General features: G+C 46.7%; 1 long non-coding RNA gene across 1 annotated transcript; it reads right to left on the bottom strand.

The window, feature by feature from the left end:
* Positions 1-15,300: 15,300 nt before the first annotated feature.
* On the bottom strand, positions 15,301-16,719 carry LOC141602634 (uncharacterized). The gene is made up of 2 exons (XR_012524575.1): positions 16,613-16,719; positions 15,301-15,581 (listed from the first exon to the last, which is right to left on the bottom strand). It is a non-coding gene; the product is annotated as an uncharacterized LOC141602634 (long non-coding RNA).
* Positions 16,720-17,011: the final 292 nt, after the last annotated feature.

The raw sequence follows: 17,011 nt of genomic DNA, 5'->3' as shown, positions 1-17,011 counted from the left end.
CGCCGAACGCGGAAAACGAAGTCTTCGACGGCGACGGCGTCGACGTCTGTTCCACCTTCCATCCCCTCAGTCCAGAAGGAGACGGTGGAGATCGTTGACATTACCGATGGGGGGGACTTCGATGCGGAGGGATCTCCCCTTGTCCGTAAAAGGAAAGAGCCCTCCCCTGCTGTTGATACTTCTGCTGCTACTGCTGCAGCTGCTACCGGCGAGGAGATGCGTCCTCCGAGCAAGAAGGCCAAGCATGGTACAGATATATCCTGTGGCTCAGGCTTAGCCGGTTAATTAGGCGCTCCTGATGACAGGCTTTCCGATACGTCCATGTATACTGACGCGGATGTTTTAATTGATTTTTGTAGATCAACTGTCGGCAGCCGCCGTCCTCACCGAGCAGCAAGTGGAGGAGAGCCCTATGCAGGCTGGTGATCAAAACGTCACCGTTGACTCTTCATCCCAGAAGGCTTCCCCCTCCCAACTGCAGGCTGGTGATCAGAACGTCACCATTGACTCTTCATCCCAGAAGGCTTCCCCCTCCCAACTGCAGGCTGGTGATCAGAACGTCACCATTGACTCTTCATCCCAGAAGGCTTCCCCCTCCCAGCTTGTAGCGGAAGGCACGAGGCTGATCAAGAGGCTGGCGAGGTGGAATGAGTTGACCGGTGCTTGTATTATAGAGTAGGAGAAGGCCGCGGCTCAATCCGCTCTTGAGCTTGCTGCCACCAAGAGGGTGGCCGTAAAGGTGAAGCTGGATCTTCTCAATGAGCAGAGGCTTAGGGGAGATGCTGAGAAGGCGCTCTTGGCTGAGAGAAAACTCAGGGAGGACGCTGAAAAGGAGGTCCTTGCTGAGAGACGGCGGCTGAAGCTGCTAAGCTGCTGGAGAAGTGTGACCTTGTTCAGAGGCACGCCGACCTTTATTTCCGAAAGAGAGGAATGAATTCGGGGCCTGTTTCGGCCCGGGTAAGGTGAACCGGAACAAGGACGCTGTCATCGCCCAATATGTGCAGGACATTGAGACGCTCCAAACCGTTATGCTTCCCAACATGTGTGCCCAATACCGGGACCTGGCCGAGGAAGCTGCCAGGGAAGTGATCGGGGAGCTCTTCCCTCTTGATGGCTCCTTTCCGTGGGACAAATTTGACGAGCTGTTTGACGACAAGCTCGAAGCTAAAGAGAAAGCTGCGGAGGAGAAAGTCAAGGAGGAGGTGAGGGTGAAGCAGGAGGAAGAGGTGGCATGGAGAAGGCGACCCTTCTTTGAGAGAAGGCTAAGGCGGCCAAGGAGGAAGCCGAGAGGATGAGGGCAGCTGAGGCTGCTGAGGCTGAGGCTGAGACCGCTGATGCTGAGGCTGCTAAGAAAGCTGTTGGGTCGCCCATCAACGATGGTGCTGCCACCGCTGCTGATGGCAAGCGACAGCAGGCATAGGGAGACGGGCGGTCGTCACCAGGCTCACCCGGTGTCTCGGATAGCTTCAGCTGCTCGGGAGCCAATTATTAAGCCTTTCCTTCCTGCCATCTTTTGGCGCTTTAAATGACATGTCTGTAACCTTTTGCTTTTCTTTGTATTTTGTACAACTTTGGTAGGTTGTGTTTTGGGCTTATCCTTATGGGGACGGCCGTCGTCTGCATTTCTTGTAATCTGTTGAACATTTTTAATAAGAGCTCGTTTCTTTTGCCTCCGGCTTGGCCGAGGTTTTTACCCCATTTTTATGAGTTGTCTTTTTGCGCTAGTAGTTGTTTATCTTGACTGTAAACGTTTTCACTTTGCCTCTGGCTTGGCCGAGGTCTTTTCTCGTCTTCGTCTGAGTTGTCTTCTTACGTTATCAATTGAGTGCCTTTTTTGTTTTCGCCTCGGCCTGGCCGAGGCAGTCTGGAGTGCGTATCTCAACTGTGTTTAACGTTCCCAAGATACGTTGACCGTTTTTGCGAGTATCAGCCGTGCTGGTAATGACTGCCGTGGCGTCTACCTCTTGGAGTGACTGCTGCGACGTCTACCTCTTGGGGTGACTGCCGTAGCGTCTACTACTTGGGGTGACTGCGACGGTACCTGCTTCTTGATGTTGACTGCCGTGGCGTCTACCACTTGGAGTGACTGCTGCGACGTCTACCTCTTAGGGTGACTGCCGTAGCGTCTACTACTTGGGGTGACTGCGACGGTGCCTGCTTCTTGATGGAGGCTACCGCTCTTGTCGGTGTGACAGTGTGAGCCGGTGCCTGCTTCTTGACGACTGCCGTGGCGTCTACCACTTGGAGTTACTGCTGCGACGTCTACCTCTTGGGGTGACTGCCGTAGCGTCTACTACTTAAGGTGACTGCGACGGTGCCTGCTTCTTGATGGAGACTGCCACTCTTGTCGGTGTGACAGTGTGAGCCGGTGCCTGTTTCTGATAGCGACTACGGGGGGGGGAAATGAACACTTTCATGGAAAACTCGGATGATTCTTCATTAGATATAAACATGCGTTGGGGTGCCCACAGCTGTCTTGGGCACCTCCGCCGCTATACAAAATTTTTTTTCCGAGATTGTCGGTGCCCTAATGGCTCGTCAAAGGTGCACCCTCCATGTACTGTATCTGGAAGGACTCCAATTTGGCGGTGTTGGCTTTTACCCTTTCCAGGCATCTTATTACCCCGTCGTCCCGAGCCTCACACTCTCCTCTGATTTGGCTGGCCACCAATAGTGAGCATGTCTTCACCACGACGTGCTCCGCCCCGGCAGCCCTAGCTAACTCGACTCCATTTATCACCGCCTCGTATTCGGATTCGTTGTTTGAGGTCGAGTGGGTAAGTTTCAAGGCGTGCTCAAACACGTCCCCGTTTGGGCTGGTGATAAAAATGGTAGCCCCTGAGCTGTTCGCCGTGGGGGACCCGTCAGTGGTTATTTCCCATACGCCGGGACGCGGCTCTTTTTGGCGGGTCGGGATTCCTTCAACCATATCGACGTCGGTATTCATCGGGTCACCCTCCTGCTGCAAGGATGGGCTTTTCCCCTTCCCTGACCTCTTTGCCACTTTGAGGGACTGCATGTTGCACCATCTGGCGGATATTTGGGCATTGACCACTTCGTCCTTCTCGTTCTTTGAAACGAGCTTATGCGCTTCCCCCCGGTCCGAGACATACATCAATGTCAAAGCCCGGATGGACATTACTGCATCGGCCTCGCTCAGGGTGACTCGGCCTATGAGAATGTTGTAGGCGGACGAGCCGTCAATGACCACAAACTCAGACATAACGCTTTTGGCCGCGCTTCCCTCGCCGAAACTCACCGGCAGCCTGATTGACCCAAGGGGTACCAGGCCGGCTCCAGAAAAGCTGTACAACGGGCTGGTGCAGGGGTTCAAGTTTTCAACCTTCAGACCGAGGTTGAGAAAGCATTCGTTGTACATAATGTTTGTGTAGGCGCCTGTGTCAATCAGGCACCTCTTCACCAGGTGGTTGGCTATGTCCAAGTGGACTACGAGTGGGTCGCTGTGAGGGGCGATGACTCCCTCGTAATCCCTCTTTCCAATAGTTATATCGGGGATGTTGGACGCGGGAGTCGCTGTGTTGGGCACGAAGTTGATGGCCTGATACAGCTCATTCAGGTGCCGTTTGTGCCCATGAGCGGACCCACCGTTCTCGTTGCCCCCGATGACCACATGGATTACTCCTATCCGTTTGAAGACGGATTTCTTATCTGAACCGTCGGTCTTTTGGCCTTTGGCAACATACTTGCCGAGGCTCCCTTTCCGGATCAGTTCTTCAATGGCATTCTTCAGATGTCGGCAGTTGTCAGTAAGGTGACCGGTGTGGCCGTGGTACTCACAGTACTGGCTCGTGTCACCGTCACTCCTCGGCCTGGGAGGCCTCTCCCACTTCTGACCCTCGCTCTTGCTCAGGGCGAAAACCTCGGCGGCAGACACGGCCAGGGGGGTGTGATCATTGTACCGCCTCTGGCGGTTCGTTCCCGAACTCCCCCCGGCGTCCGCCGAGTTCTGTTTCCTGGTGGACCTGTCAGACCGTGACCTATTACCGTCACGGCGTCTTTCATCCGGGTTGTCCTCCCGGCGGCTTTTTCTTTCGGAATATTCGGCCTCGCTGGGGCCTACCCAGGTCTTGTGGTAGTCTTCCACCTTAATGGCTTGATCGGCCATTTTCCTGGCGGAGTCTAACCTTTGGCCGCCGCACTTGATGAGCTCATTCTTTAGGTCTCCTCTCGGGAGGCCTTTCATCAGCGCGAAGGCTGCCAGTTCGCTGTTCAGCTCACGGATCTGTTGAACCTTGGCGTCGAACCTCTTCACACAACTTCGGAGAGACTCGCCTCCTTCCTGTCTGATAGTCAGGAGGTCCGAGGTCTCCACGGCCCTCCTCTTGTTGCAGGAATATTGGGCTAGGAACGTGTCTTTTAGGTCGGCGTAACAGTATACCGACCCGTCGGGTAGCCCCTTGTACCAACTCTGAGCCATCCCATGCAATGTCGTTGGGAAGACTCGGCACCAGACTTCATCGGGTTGCTCCCATACTGACATATGAGACTCGTAAGCCTCGACGTGGTCGGTTGGGTCGCCTTCTCCTTTGTATGCTATAGGTGGCAACTTCAGCTTAGTCGGCACCGGGGTATCTAGGACGTAGGCGCTGAGGGGCTGTCTGACCACGTGTCGAACGACACGCGGCGATCGGCTCCTCACATCCCTAGTCCGGCTCCTCTCCCCGTGGCAGGAGGGGCTTCTTCTCCGACTCTGGTGAGTCGGGCTTCTTTCACTGTAATACTCCGTATTTATATGTCTTGGGGTACTCTATCGAGTAGCCCTTACTCTGTCGAGTAAGGGCAAGTTGCGAAATAAAATAGTTTCTGACCTGTTGGGTACTCGATCGAGTAGCTGGGGTACTCGATCGAGTAAGGGGGTACTCGATAGAGTACCTTGGGTACTCGATCGAGTGTCCGGTTTTACGGGGGAGTTTTCTCGGGTTTTGTTAATTACGCGATTAAGGTATTTAAACATATTCGTAATTGTTTTAAATCACTTTTTACAAAACCTAAAACCTGTTTAAGAGAGAAAGCAACTAGTCTCCTTCCTAATCGCGTTCTTGACAATTTCCGGAGTTCAGACGGTTAGTTCGTATCGTAGTTCGCGTCGTTGGATTCCCTGCGTCGAGGGTAAGCTTTTAATATAATTTATTTAATGTTTTGTTAAGATTGATGAAACCCTAATTTAGGGTTTTGGGGGTTTTTATGAGTAGTATTTGAATGGTAGCATCTATGTGTTGTATGGTAGGAGGAGAATTCGTAGAGGAGCCGTTTTGATACAGCTGTAGATACCGTCTGCGTGTTGTGCTTTTCAGGTAGGATTTCCTACTCAGTATTAGTCCCATAATGGGGTATTGGTGATGTGCTGTAGTTAGTTCTTTGATATGATGATTGTGATTGTGATTGTGATTGTGATTGTGATTGTGATTGTGATTGGTTGTCTATGGCTCTCGAGATGCGTTCTCGGCTGAGTGGGGTCACTTGCGGGAGTGACTTCACGCCCTAGTTTCGCCCTTCGTGGAACCCGCCACGAAAGGGGATGTGCACATTAATGGACGGGGTTATCGCTCGTACGATGAGCGGGGCTTAGGTGGGAATGGTCTGCGGTCCCCCATCGGCGGGCTGGTCCAAAGGGACGATCGGTATTGAGATGATGGGAGTTGGTGTGTGTGTGCGTGTGTGTGTGACAGTTCAAATTGCTCTGTGTATCTTGTTATTCTTGTCTATATTGTTTGTGTGATTAGTACGACCCGGTGTTGTTTTGTAAACTGCGGTGATCCATTCGGGGATGGTGAGCGAGATATTGAACAGTATAGAGATGAGTACGGGGATAGCTGGGATGGCCATGACATGACGATAGAGTCTTCCGCTGTAGTTTAGCATTTATTTACATTTCAGTTGAGAACAGATAGTTTGGAATAATGTATTGTACTTTCAGTTTGGTTTCGAGGATTGTAGTTATTCATTAAACTACTTTTAATAAATGTTGTTTCTGTTTTGTCTATTTGATTATCATACCTCGGGCGACCGAGATGGTGATGTCCTCATACCTGAGTGGTCCTGGTAAGGCACTTGGAGTATGGGGGTGTTACAAAATGGTATCAGAGCGACGATCCTGAAACCTGTAACCAATGAACTTAATGAACATAGGGAGTCAATTAAAATGAACCCGGGGTAGAAGTTGTAGGAGCTAGTGCAAAGGCTTGGGAGACGTCCTAAAGTCGCGGGGGTCGCCCTACAACTTTGAACCGGTCACATGGGGGAAATGTGTGTTGAGTCATGTGTGTGCTAAGTAACTTACGTAACAATGTGATGGAATGTGTTGATGGTTGGATGTTCGAATTGGAAGTTGATGAGATAAAAGAAAAGTGATGTTATATATATATAGACATTGTTGATGAAATGATAGCATGATGGAATGTTTTACAACGTGGCAATTAATAGCATGATTGTTATGATATAATGTGATTTATACAGTTAGCATGTTAGTATATGACATAATATGCGGGTAGCTCTTACGTATGGGTGGTACTTGATCGAGTGAGGCTGACTCGATCGGGTAGGTTTTTGACGATTTTGAGTCCAGAATCGCGTTTTGGGGCACTCGATCGAGTAACTAGGGGTACTCGATCGAGTAAAATCACTCGATCGAGTAGCCTAGATACTCGATCGAGTGGGTTAGAGATCGAAGGTCCGTTTGGTTACGGAGTTTGGGTACTCGATCGAGTACATGGGGGCACTCGATCGAGTAGCCCGTTACTCGATCGAGTGGGTTTGGATACTCGATCGAGTAGGTTCTGGGCAGCGCGTTCTCGTGTTTCGAGGTTTAGTACGTGTGTTTATGTTTACCCTTTCTTATATAGCTTCAAGATGCCGCCCAAGAGAAATGCTTTGTATGCGAGAGCTGAGCTTATGACTACGGACGACATCGTCAAGATGTTAGAGCACCAGGATGCTCTTACTGAGACCCTGAAGAGAGTGAATGAGGACAAGGATAAGAGTAAGGAGAAGGAGGTTGACCATGCTAAAGTCAGCCTCTATATTGCGAGGTTTAACCCGAAGGAGTACAAGGGAGTTGAGGAGCCTAACCTTCTTGATAGTTGGCTGAGGGAGATGGAGAACATACTAGATTTAGTTCGCTGTCCCGATGAGATGAGAGTGGATCAGCCGCATTCTATCCGAGGGAGGCAAACGGTGGCAAGTGGTGGGATTCGGTGAAAGTGAGTGCCAAGGAGATATATACCAACCAGGGGTTACCCGCTATACCTTGGGAGGAGTTTCGTAGGGTCATGAGAAAGGAGTTCGTGCTGAACATGTGAGGAGTAAGTTGAGAGATGAGTTCGACAAGTTTAAGATGACTACCGAGATGTCTCGTGGCTGAGTACTACAGAGCGATTCAATGAGAAATCTAGATATCTTTGAGGATATGGGTTTGAGTGAGGAGAATCTGGCTTTGAGGTTTGAGAGAGGGCTAACCACGAAAATTATGGATAAGTTACCCGTGGGAGTCCTTACGATGTAAAGGAAGCGTATGAGAGGCCGGGAAAGCCGAGAGACTAGTAGAGATGGCTCGGGAGAGGTCGGGTGGAGAGAAGAGGAAGTCTGAGAGCGAGGGTGGTGGCCAATCTAATTTCAAGAAAGGCAACCACAATCAATCTAAGGGATTTTCTTCTGGGTCCGGGTTTAGTCTTTGGAACTTCCTTTGGGAGAGGCCGTGGGAGTGTGAGCAATAGGCTGGGAGTGACTGCTTTGGTTGTGGTGGCGTAGGCCACAAGAGACATGAGTGCACGAGTGCACCGGGATCTGTCTCGCAGACCCGCACAGAGCTTTGCGAGCAACGCACACGGTGGATCATGGCCAAACCGGGAGGTCGAGCTACCAGAGTGGAGGCAACCGCAACGGCGGTAATTCTTATGCGAAGACACCGATGAACAACAACAACAATCAAGGGTCGGGTGCTAAGCCGACCGCATCGCCCAAGATCTTGTCCAGGAGGTGGGCAGAAGACCAGTGGCAAGTTGTTCATGATGGACAAGAAGACAGCTGAGGAAGATGCGCACGTTATCACCGGTACATTTCTTGTTAATGGTGTTCCTACCTTTGTTTTGTTTGATTCGGGGGCTTCTCAGTCGTTTGTGTCTTCGAGTCATGTAAAACAGTTGGGTTTGAGAGTATATGAGTCTATTAGGGAGCAAGTTTTCATACCTTCGGGTGAGTCCGTATCGTGTGGGAGGTTGTTTAGAGATGTATCTTTGATAGTTGGGCAAGTCGATTTCCCTGTAGACTTGCTAGAGTTTCCTTTTAATGGTTTTGAGATGATAGTTGGGATGGATTGGTTAGGAAAGTATAAAGCTAAGATAGACTGTCATCAAAAGAAAGTGTCCCTAAGAGGTCCTAAGGGTGTTAGTGTGTCTTACCGTGGGTTTCTAGTCAAACCCAAAGTCAAGTTGATTGCAGTTGTCACCTTGAAGTCGTATCTGAGGAAGGGATGTCCTCTGATTTTGTGCCATGTGAGAGATGACCGGATAGAGAGCCCTAGCGATTGACGAGATACCATGGTGGGAGAGTTTGGAGATGTTTTTCCAGAGGAGATTCCGGGGTTGCCACCGAAGAGGGAGATAGATTTCACCGTTGAGTTGAAGCCAGGGACGGGGCCAATCTCTAAGGCACCGTACCGTATGGGTCCTAAGGAGATGGAGGAACTTAGGAAGCAGTTGGATGATTTGATAGAGAAGGGATACATTAGACCAAGTGTATCGCCTTGGGGAGCACCATCCTTTTTCGTGAAGAAGAAAGATGGGAGTTTGAGGTCATGTGCATAGATTACCGGAGTGAACCATGTGACGATAAAGAACAAGTATCCTTTGCCAAGGATAGATGACCCGTTTGATCAGTTGAGCGGTGCAACGGTCTTTTCTAAGATTGATTTGAGGTCGGGGTACCATCAGGTGAAGATTAGAGATGTGGACATACCGAAGACAGCTTTCACGTCGAGGTATGGCCACTATGAGTATGTGGTGATGCCATTTGGGTTGTCTAATGCGCCGGCGGTGTTTATGGATTTGATGAATAGGATCTTGAGACGTTCTTGGACCAGTTCGTGGTGGTGTTTATCGATGACATCTTAGTCTACTCTAAGACTAAGGAGGAGCATGAGGAGCATCTGAGGATCATGTTGCAGACTTTGAGGGATCATGAGTTGTATGCTAAGCTGTCCAAGTGTGAGTTCTCGTTAGAGAAAGTTGCTTTTAAGGGGCATGTAATCTCTAAAGATGGGGTAGTCAGGATCCGGCGAAGATTGAGGCGGACAAAGTGGGAAGCACCGAAGAATGTTCTTTGAGGTGAGAAGTTTCTTGGGTTTAGCTGGATACTACGGACGGTTCGTGAAAGATTTCTCCAAGATAGCTAGACCGATGACAGCGTTGATGAGGAAAGAGAACAGTTTTCGTTGGGATGAGAGTTGTGAGACGGCGTTCCAAACATTAAAGGAGCGTTTGACCACGCTCCGTCCTCGCATTGCTGAAGGGAGCGAGAATTTCGAGGTTTATACGAGATGCCTCGAAGAATGGGTTGGGATGTGTGTTGATGCAGAATGGTAAAGTGATTGCCTATGCTTCTAGGCAGTTGAAGCCTTATGAGGAGAACTACCCTACTCATGACCTGGAGTTGGGTGCAGTGGTGTTTGCTCTCAAGATTTGGAGGCATTACCTTTATGGAGCAATCTTTAAGGTATTTTCTGACCACAAGAGTCTTAAGTACATCTTCACGCAGAAGGAGTTGAACATGAGACAGAGGAGGTGGATGGAGTTGATTGGCGATTATGACATGGAAATCATCTACCATGAAGGGAAGGCCAATGTTGTTGCTGACGCTTTGAGTAGAAAGAGTGTACATTCTCTGTGTACAGCTCTATCTTTGATGAGGCCGAGGATGAGGTAGCGAGCTTTGGGATACATATGATGCGAAAGGAGATGCCATGGGTGATATGACAAAGACATATGGAGTTTTATGATGACATTCGGGATAAGCATGCTTTGGATCCTAAGATAGTGGAGTGGAGAGCTGGAGTTGAGAAAGGGACAGTGTCCCGGTTTTCCATTCATACAGATGGTAGCTTGAGGTTTGATGGTAGGTGGTATGTTCCTAACGATGAGGAGTTGAAAAAGACGATCATGACAGAAGCGCATTGCACACCATATTCAGTTCATCCAGGTGGAGACAAGCTTTACAAAGATTTGAAGAAAACGTTTTGGTGGCCTGGGATGAAGAAAGAGACAGCTGAGTTCGTGTCCCGTTGTTTGACATGCCAAAGAGTTAAAGGGGAACAGAGAAGACCACAAGGTAAGATTCAGTCTTTAGAGGTGCCTGAGTGGAAGTGGGAATCCATTTCCATGGATTTCATTGTGGGTTTGCCGAAGAGTCAACAAGGTAACAACATGATCCGGTGATAGTGGATCGTCGACCAAGTCAGCTCACTTTGTTCCAATGAAAGATACATGGACTAAGGCACAACTGGCTATGGCCTATCGAAAGAACGTGCTTAAGTTACATGGAGTCCCTAAGGACATAGTGTCTGACAGAGATGCGAGGTTTATATCGAGGTTTTGGAAGGAGTTGCAAGAATCGTTGGGAACAGCTTTGAAGATGAGTACAGCATTTCATCCTGTGACAGATTGGCAGACTGAGAGAACAATCAAGACCCTTGAGGATATGTTGCGAGCTTGTGTGATGGATTTTGGTGGTAGCTGGGAGCAGAGGTTGGACTTGATAGAATTTTCTTACAATAACAGCTATCACACTAGTATTGGTGTGGCACCGTTTGAGGCTTTGTATGGGAGGAGATGTAGGAGTCCAATCTGTTGGGACGATAGTGCTGAGGCTGTGGTTTTAGGACCAGAGATGGTGCATGAGATGGTGGAACAGATTAAGATGATCAGGGAACGGATGAGAGCACCCGGATCGACGGAGAAGAGTTATGCAGATCTACATCGTCGGGACATAGAGTTTCAGGTTGGGGACAAGGTTCTTCTGAAAGTGTCTCCAATGCGTGGAGTTATGAGGTTTGGGAAGAAAGGCAAGCTAAGTCAGAAGTTTATAGGGCCTTATGAGATCTTGGAGCGAGTTGGGGAAGTTGCTTATCGTTTGGCATTACCAGCTGCATTAGAAAGAGTGCATAATGTGTTTCATGTATCGCAGCTGCGGAAGTATGTGAGTGACCCGTCACATGTGTTGGAGGCAGAGAGCTTAGAGCTGGATGAGTCTTTATCATATCTGGAGGTGCCTAAGCAGATCCTAGACCGAAAGGTTAGAAAGACCAGAAGTGGTGAGACAGTTTTGCTTAAGATCCTTTGGTCTAACCACGAGACTGAGGAAGCTACATGGGAGGCAGAGGATATCATGAAAGAGCGTTACCCTTTCCTTTTCGATCAGGTATGTATGGTTACGGGGACGTAACCTTGTTTCTTTTAGGGGGGTAGGAGATGATCGCGAGAGTTTTTAAGAGTTTTATACACCTTTTATATCTTGTGTCGGTATGTTTGTCGGGATAAGTTGGGTTAGTATCATGCCTTACGGTGTGTTTTGTTTGACCTTCGGGTCGGGAATGTTTTGGAGTACCTTTGTTTTAGTAGTGGTTTGAACTTCGGGGACGAAGTTCCTTTTAAGGAGGGAAGACTGTAATACTCCGTATTTATATGTCTTGGGGTACTCTATCGAGTAGCCCTTACTCTGTCGAGTAAGGGCAAGTTGCGAAATAAAATAGTTTCGACTGTTGGGTACTCGATCGAGTAGGCTGGGGTACTCGATCGAGTAAGGAAAATACTCGATCGAGTACCTTGGGTACTCGATCGAGTGTCCGGTTTTACGGGGGAGTTTTCTCGGGTTTTGTTAATTACGCGATTAAGGTATTTAAACATATTCGTAATTGTTTTAAATCACTTTTTACAAAACCTAAAACCTGTTTAAGAGAGAAAGCAACTAGTCTCCTTCCTAATCGCGTTCTTGACAATTTCCGGAGTTCAGACGGTTAGTTCGTATCGTAGTTCGCGTCGTTGGATTCCCTGCGTCGAGGGTAAGCTTTTAATATAATTTATTTAATGTTTTGTTAAGATTGATGAAACCCTAATTTAGGGTTTTGGGGGTTTTTATGAGTAGTATTTGAATGGTAGCATCTATGTGTTGTATGGTAGGAGGAGAATTCGTAGAGGAGCCGTTTTGATACAGCTGTAGATACCGTCTGCGTGTTGTGCTTTCCAGGTAGGATTTCCTACTTAGTATTAGTCCCATAATGGGGTATTGGTGATGTGCTGTAGTTATTTCTTTGATATGATGATTGTGATTGTGATTGTGATTGTGATTGTGATTGTGATTGTGATTGTGATTGGTTGTCTATGGCTCTCGAGATGCGTTCTCGGCTGAGTGGGGTCACTTGCGGGAGTGACTTCACGCCCTAGTTTCGCCCTTCGTGGAACCCGCCACGAAAGGGGATGTGCACATTAATGGACAGGGTTATCGCTCGTACGATGAGCGGGGCTTAGGTGGAACGGCATGCGGTCCCCCATCGCGGTGGTCCAAAGGACGATCGGTATTGAGATGATGGGAGTTGGTGTGTGTGTGTGCGTGTGTGTGTGACAGTTCAGCTGTCTGTGTATCTTGTTATTGATGTCTATATTGTTTGTGTGATTAGTACTGACCCCGGTGTTGTTTTGTAAACCTGCGGTGATCCATTCGGGGATGGTGAGCAGATATTGAACAGGTATAGAGATGAGTACGGGGATAGCTGGGATGGCCACGACATGACGATAGAGTCTTCCGCTGTAGTTTAGCATTTATTTACATTTCAGTTGAGAACAGATAGTTTGGAATAATGTATTGTACTTTCAGTTTGGTTTCGAGGATTGTAGTTATTCATTAAACTACTTTTAATAAATGTTGTTTCTGTTTTGTCTATTTGATTATCATACCTCGGGCGACCGAGATGGTGATGTCCTCATACCTGAGTGGTCCTGGTAAGGCACTTGGAGTATGGGGGTGTTACATTCACTCCTCTGAGGCAGGCCTCGTCGGTGCCGCGGCGACGCTATCCTCCCGCGGGTGCGGGAAGGACTAAGGTTTACCACTGGCACTCTGGGCTCCTCCGGCGTCTTGACGGGGCCAGCTTCTTCCAGTGCTCCATTCAAGTCTCTTGGAGTCACGTTCTGGGCCCTGGTCTCCTGGACGGGTTCCGCCGCTCTTGTCGGCGTGACAGTGTGAGCCGGCGTACTAGCAATTATGTCCAGGAGTAGCTTCAGCTTTGCTGCATCAACCACATGTCCCATGATGGTGACTGTCGTGGTCGCAATGCACATCTTGTTCGCTTGGCGTCCCATTCGCCGCATTAGTGATACGGCCGGTGGGGGACTGCCCGATTTCTGAGTTGTGGAATGTGTCGTCTTGGTAGAATTTGTTTTCCACCAACACCTTCTCTGGTTGTTTCGACATCTTCTTAGCTTTTTGGGTGGGTTTTTGTTTTTTTTTTTTTTTTTTTTTTTTTTTTTTTTGTTTGGGAATGAATGTGACTAGCGTCTAGTATCTTTTTCCCACAGACGGCGCCAATTGTTTCGGGTGTAATTCCAGAGCAGTTATACGTTACCACCCGTGCTTGTAGAATGACGTCTTTAGTTGAATCCTCCTTGCGGTCTCCTGAAACGATAAACAAACTGAGGGCTCGGCTTTGGGCCGAGCGAACTCACTCCGACGCTCAAGTCAGTAACTTAGAGAGGTAAGTTGTAGTTACTTGGCAAAGTACGTATTGTAGAGAGATAAGGAAGATATTACCAGATGAATAGTGATTCTTAGGTTAAATTGTGGATCCTCTACTCAATGAGAGTAGAGGAGTATTTATAGACTTTCACCTTTTGTCACGTAGTGGCCAAGTGGCTAGCAGGTGGAAAGACTGATCTACCCCTCGGCCGAGGGACCTATGGCAGGCCGGCGGGCCCTGTTGACTCACCGCCGAGGGGTCTTGGATATGAGTTCGCGGATGTGTGCCCCGGCTGGCTGGTCCCCCAGCGGGACCCATCTGACAGGCCGACAGGCCTCGTTGGTTGGGCTGTCTAAGCCGTTGACTTGCTGTGGATATCTTTGACCTTGCTCAATATGTTGACTGGTCAGCGGGTGCAGAATATGCCCCATCAGAAAGTAAAAAGAAAAAAAAAGATTAGCTAATTTGCGGCTCACTGTGGATCTTGTTGTTTCATTTTGTGGCCATGAATGGACTCAATGGATGCCTGGATGGTGTCTCATTTTTCGGCAATGGTAGTCACGCTGTCCCATTCTCTTCGATTACTTTTATTTATCATCCCCTATTTACTAAATGAATAGGCGAAACTTCAAATTTTTTCGCCTAAACATATTTCCTAAAATAAAGTTTAATTATTTTTAGTATATTTTATAAGGATGGTGCACTATAATACACAAAATCTTTCAGATTTATATATTTATGTCATTTAGTATTTTACATTCTATACAAAATTATCTCCTATCTTTTTATGATACTAGTTGTTGTATCGCGCGCGGTGCGCGCGATACCCCAAGATATTGTGACTCGTTTATTTGGATTAATATCGATTCATGCATTGGGTACGGTTTTCTCGGTGAACCGTTATAGTTATAGTTGATTATTAGTGATGTTTTTTTGGTTGATCAGGTTGTCAATGGTCATTGAAGCTAGTAAGGACCATAACTGTTCTATAGGGCACTTTTGTGTTTGTATATTATACAATTGATGTCTTCGATGCGTAAGTTCAATGGTTACTTTGCTTTCATTTGAGCACATACAAGAAATTAACATCACCTTAGTGTTATTCCTCAAGTGTATGGAAGTCAAAAAATCACTGCAAACAAACATGTGTTCTAGGAACCGTCTTAAGTGCGTGATAATTCGTTGAATAACAAAGCTCTACTCGTCTAGTTGAGTGATTTTCTTGAAACCAAATAACATTCTTAGCTAATTTACAAGACTATATGGCGAGGCATGTAAATGTATTAACATAATGTCCTAAAGAAAGATAGTTATTTTGAAGCGAATCGTTAGTTGTTTAACGTAATTATAAGAGTTAAAGACCCTAAATACTAATTTTACAGAGTTGGAGATTGGAGATTTTCTGGTTCCCTAGGTTGAATCGGGCGAGAAATACCAGCACCTACACATGTGCCATTGAATTATGGAGACACTAAACACAAGCACCATTATTTTGCGTACAAATAAGCAACATTTACCGACTTGCAAGGTGAATGTTAACATATCAATCTCTACGAAACTAAAGATGAAGTATGCCGCTTAGGACTCTTTATAGCAAATTAGCAACACCTTCACTTTGTACAATACTGTATGTTTGACATAAACTTGGAGATATTGAATATAAGCCATCGCTATAAAAATCACGTCATCTCGAATTCCTGTTACTTGCAACAGACTAAGTGGAGACTAAATTACTTGCTCTAAAAAAGAAAGCCTAAACTTCTAAGTCTAGCTCATCTATCTTCAGGCTTTCGGTCTCCCCTTGCCTCCTCTTTCCTCTTTACTTGGTATTTTTAGTCACCTGCCCAACAACACTAACATGAAGGCGTCACAAACCATCACACCAAGATAACTTGAAATAACTATTAAAGATCCTTCTTATCACGCAATCATTTAGCATATCATATAATCTCAATTATTCATGAGCAAATAAAAATTAGACTCTAAAATGATGAACTCGCTATCTTCTCTAGTTGGCTGTTGTGTGTGTTCTTTTATTGCGGACAACTTGTTGTTTGCCTCTCTTTCTTTCCTCCTCCAATGCTATTGAGAAAAATAGTGAGGCGAAGAATATTTACTCAAAACTTAATCAAAAGCTTGAGTATTTCACTTATTGAATCAAGTGCAATACCTCACCAATGTTATAGCCCCCATTTCCCCCGAGACAGCCACCTTAGAGAGTTTGAGTCGTTTACCAAAAAAAAAAAGTACTTCAAAGTTCACACACTATTTAGTTTCAGGTCCTCACCCAAAAGACTACAAACATGTCAAATTTGAACCGGGTAACTTATTCTTTGACATAAATGTCTAGTTTTCACCGTACTAACTCCTAATATCTTGTATCTAACATATTTCACCGTGCTAACTCCTAATAATTTGTTCCGTATTTCATCATTTCCCTTCCTCTCACCTTTCTAGTGGTTGTATCTATCTTTCTCTCTTACACCACATTTTCACTTATTTCCTTTTCCTCCATGCCTATCCGTCTCCCACACTTTTGTTCAGACCTCCCGCTCTCCCTCTTGTTCACTAATTACACCCATTTCCTTTTCCTTCCCCCTTTCCATCTCCTACGCTTATTTATCGTTTGATCTTTCTATATTCAAGTCTAGTCTAACTGGTCTTCTATTCAAGTATAACCGTAAAAGCATAAATTTTACTTCAGATCTCTTATGTTGAGTAACCCCAACGTTTCCATATCTACTGTAAATTTCATGTCAAGACGATTTAACATGACTCCACAATCATCAGAGGAGCCCAACGTTTCCATATCTACTGCAAGTAAAAGAGTAAAACAAACACAACTTTAGTAAATAAGACGTTTAAACATACCGAAAAGTGATTTAATTGACGCCTCTTAGTCTTCCTGATCTTCTTTAGTTCAGCTGCATAGGCACAAGGAGAAGAATTGTGAAAGTTCGGTCATGAAATCCAACAAATCCTACAGACAGGTAGGCAGAGGTTTAAGACAACAATAACTTCGCCTAGAACTTGATAATGATTCACAATTTCAAAGTGCTTAAAGTTCATTCAGATTCCCAAACCAATATGAAAGCTTTACTAACTTTTTTTTTAACTTGATAATGATTCACAATTTCCGAAACAATAACCTTGGGCTTTACTAACTTTTTTAAACTTGATAATGATCCACAATTTACGAAAGAACCAATATCACAGGACGACATTTCTGGCCAAGTAACGCAAAAATGTTGTGTACAAACATCTTTATGG

The sequence above is a fragment of the Silene latifolia genome, chromosome 9, assembly GCF_048544455.1.
Source record: "Silene latifolia isolate original U9 population chromosome 9, ASM4854445v1, whole genome shotgun sequence".
NCBI lineage: Eukaryota > Viridiplantae > Streptophyta > Magnoliopsida > Caryophyllales > Caryophyllaceae > Silene > Silene latifolia.
The sequence above is the reverse complement of the archived record's forward strand: the minus strand, read 5'-3'. Positions and strand labels throughout refer to the sequence as shown.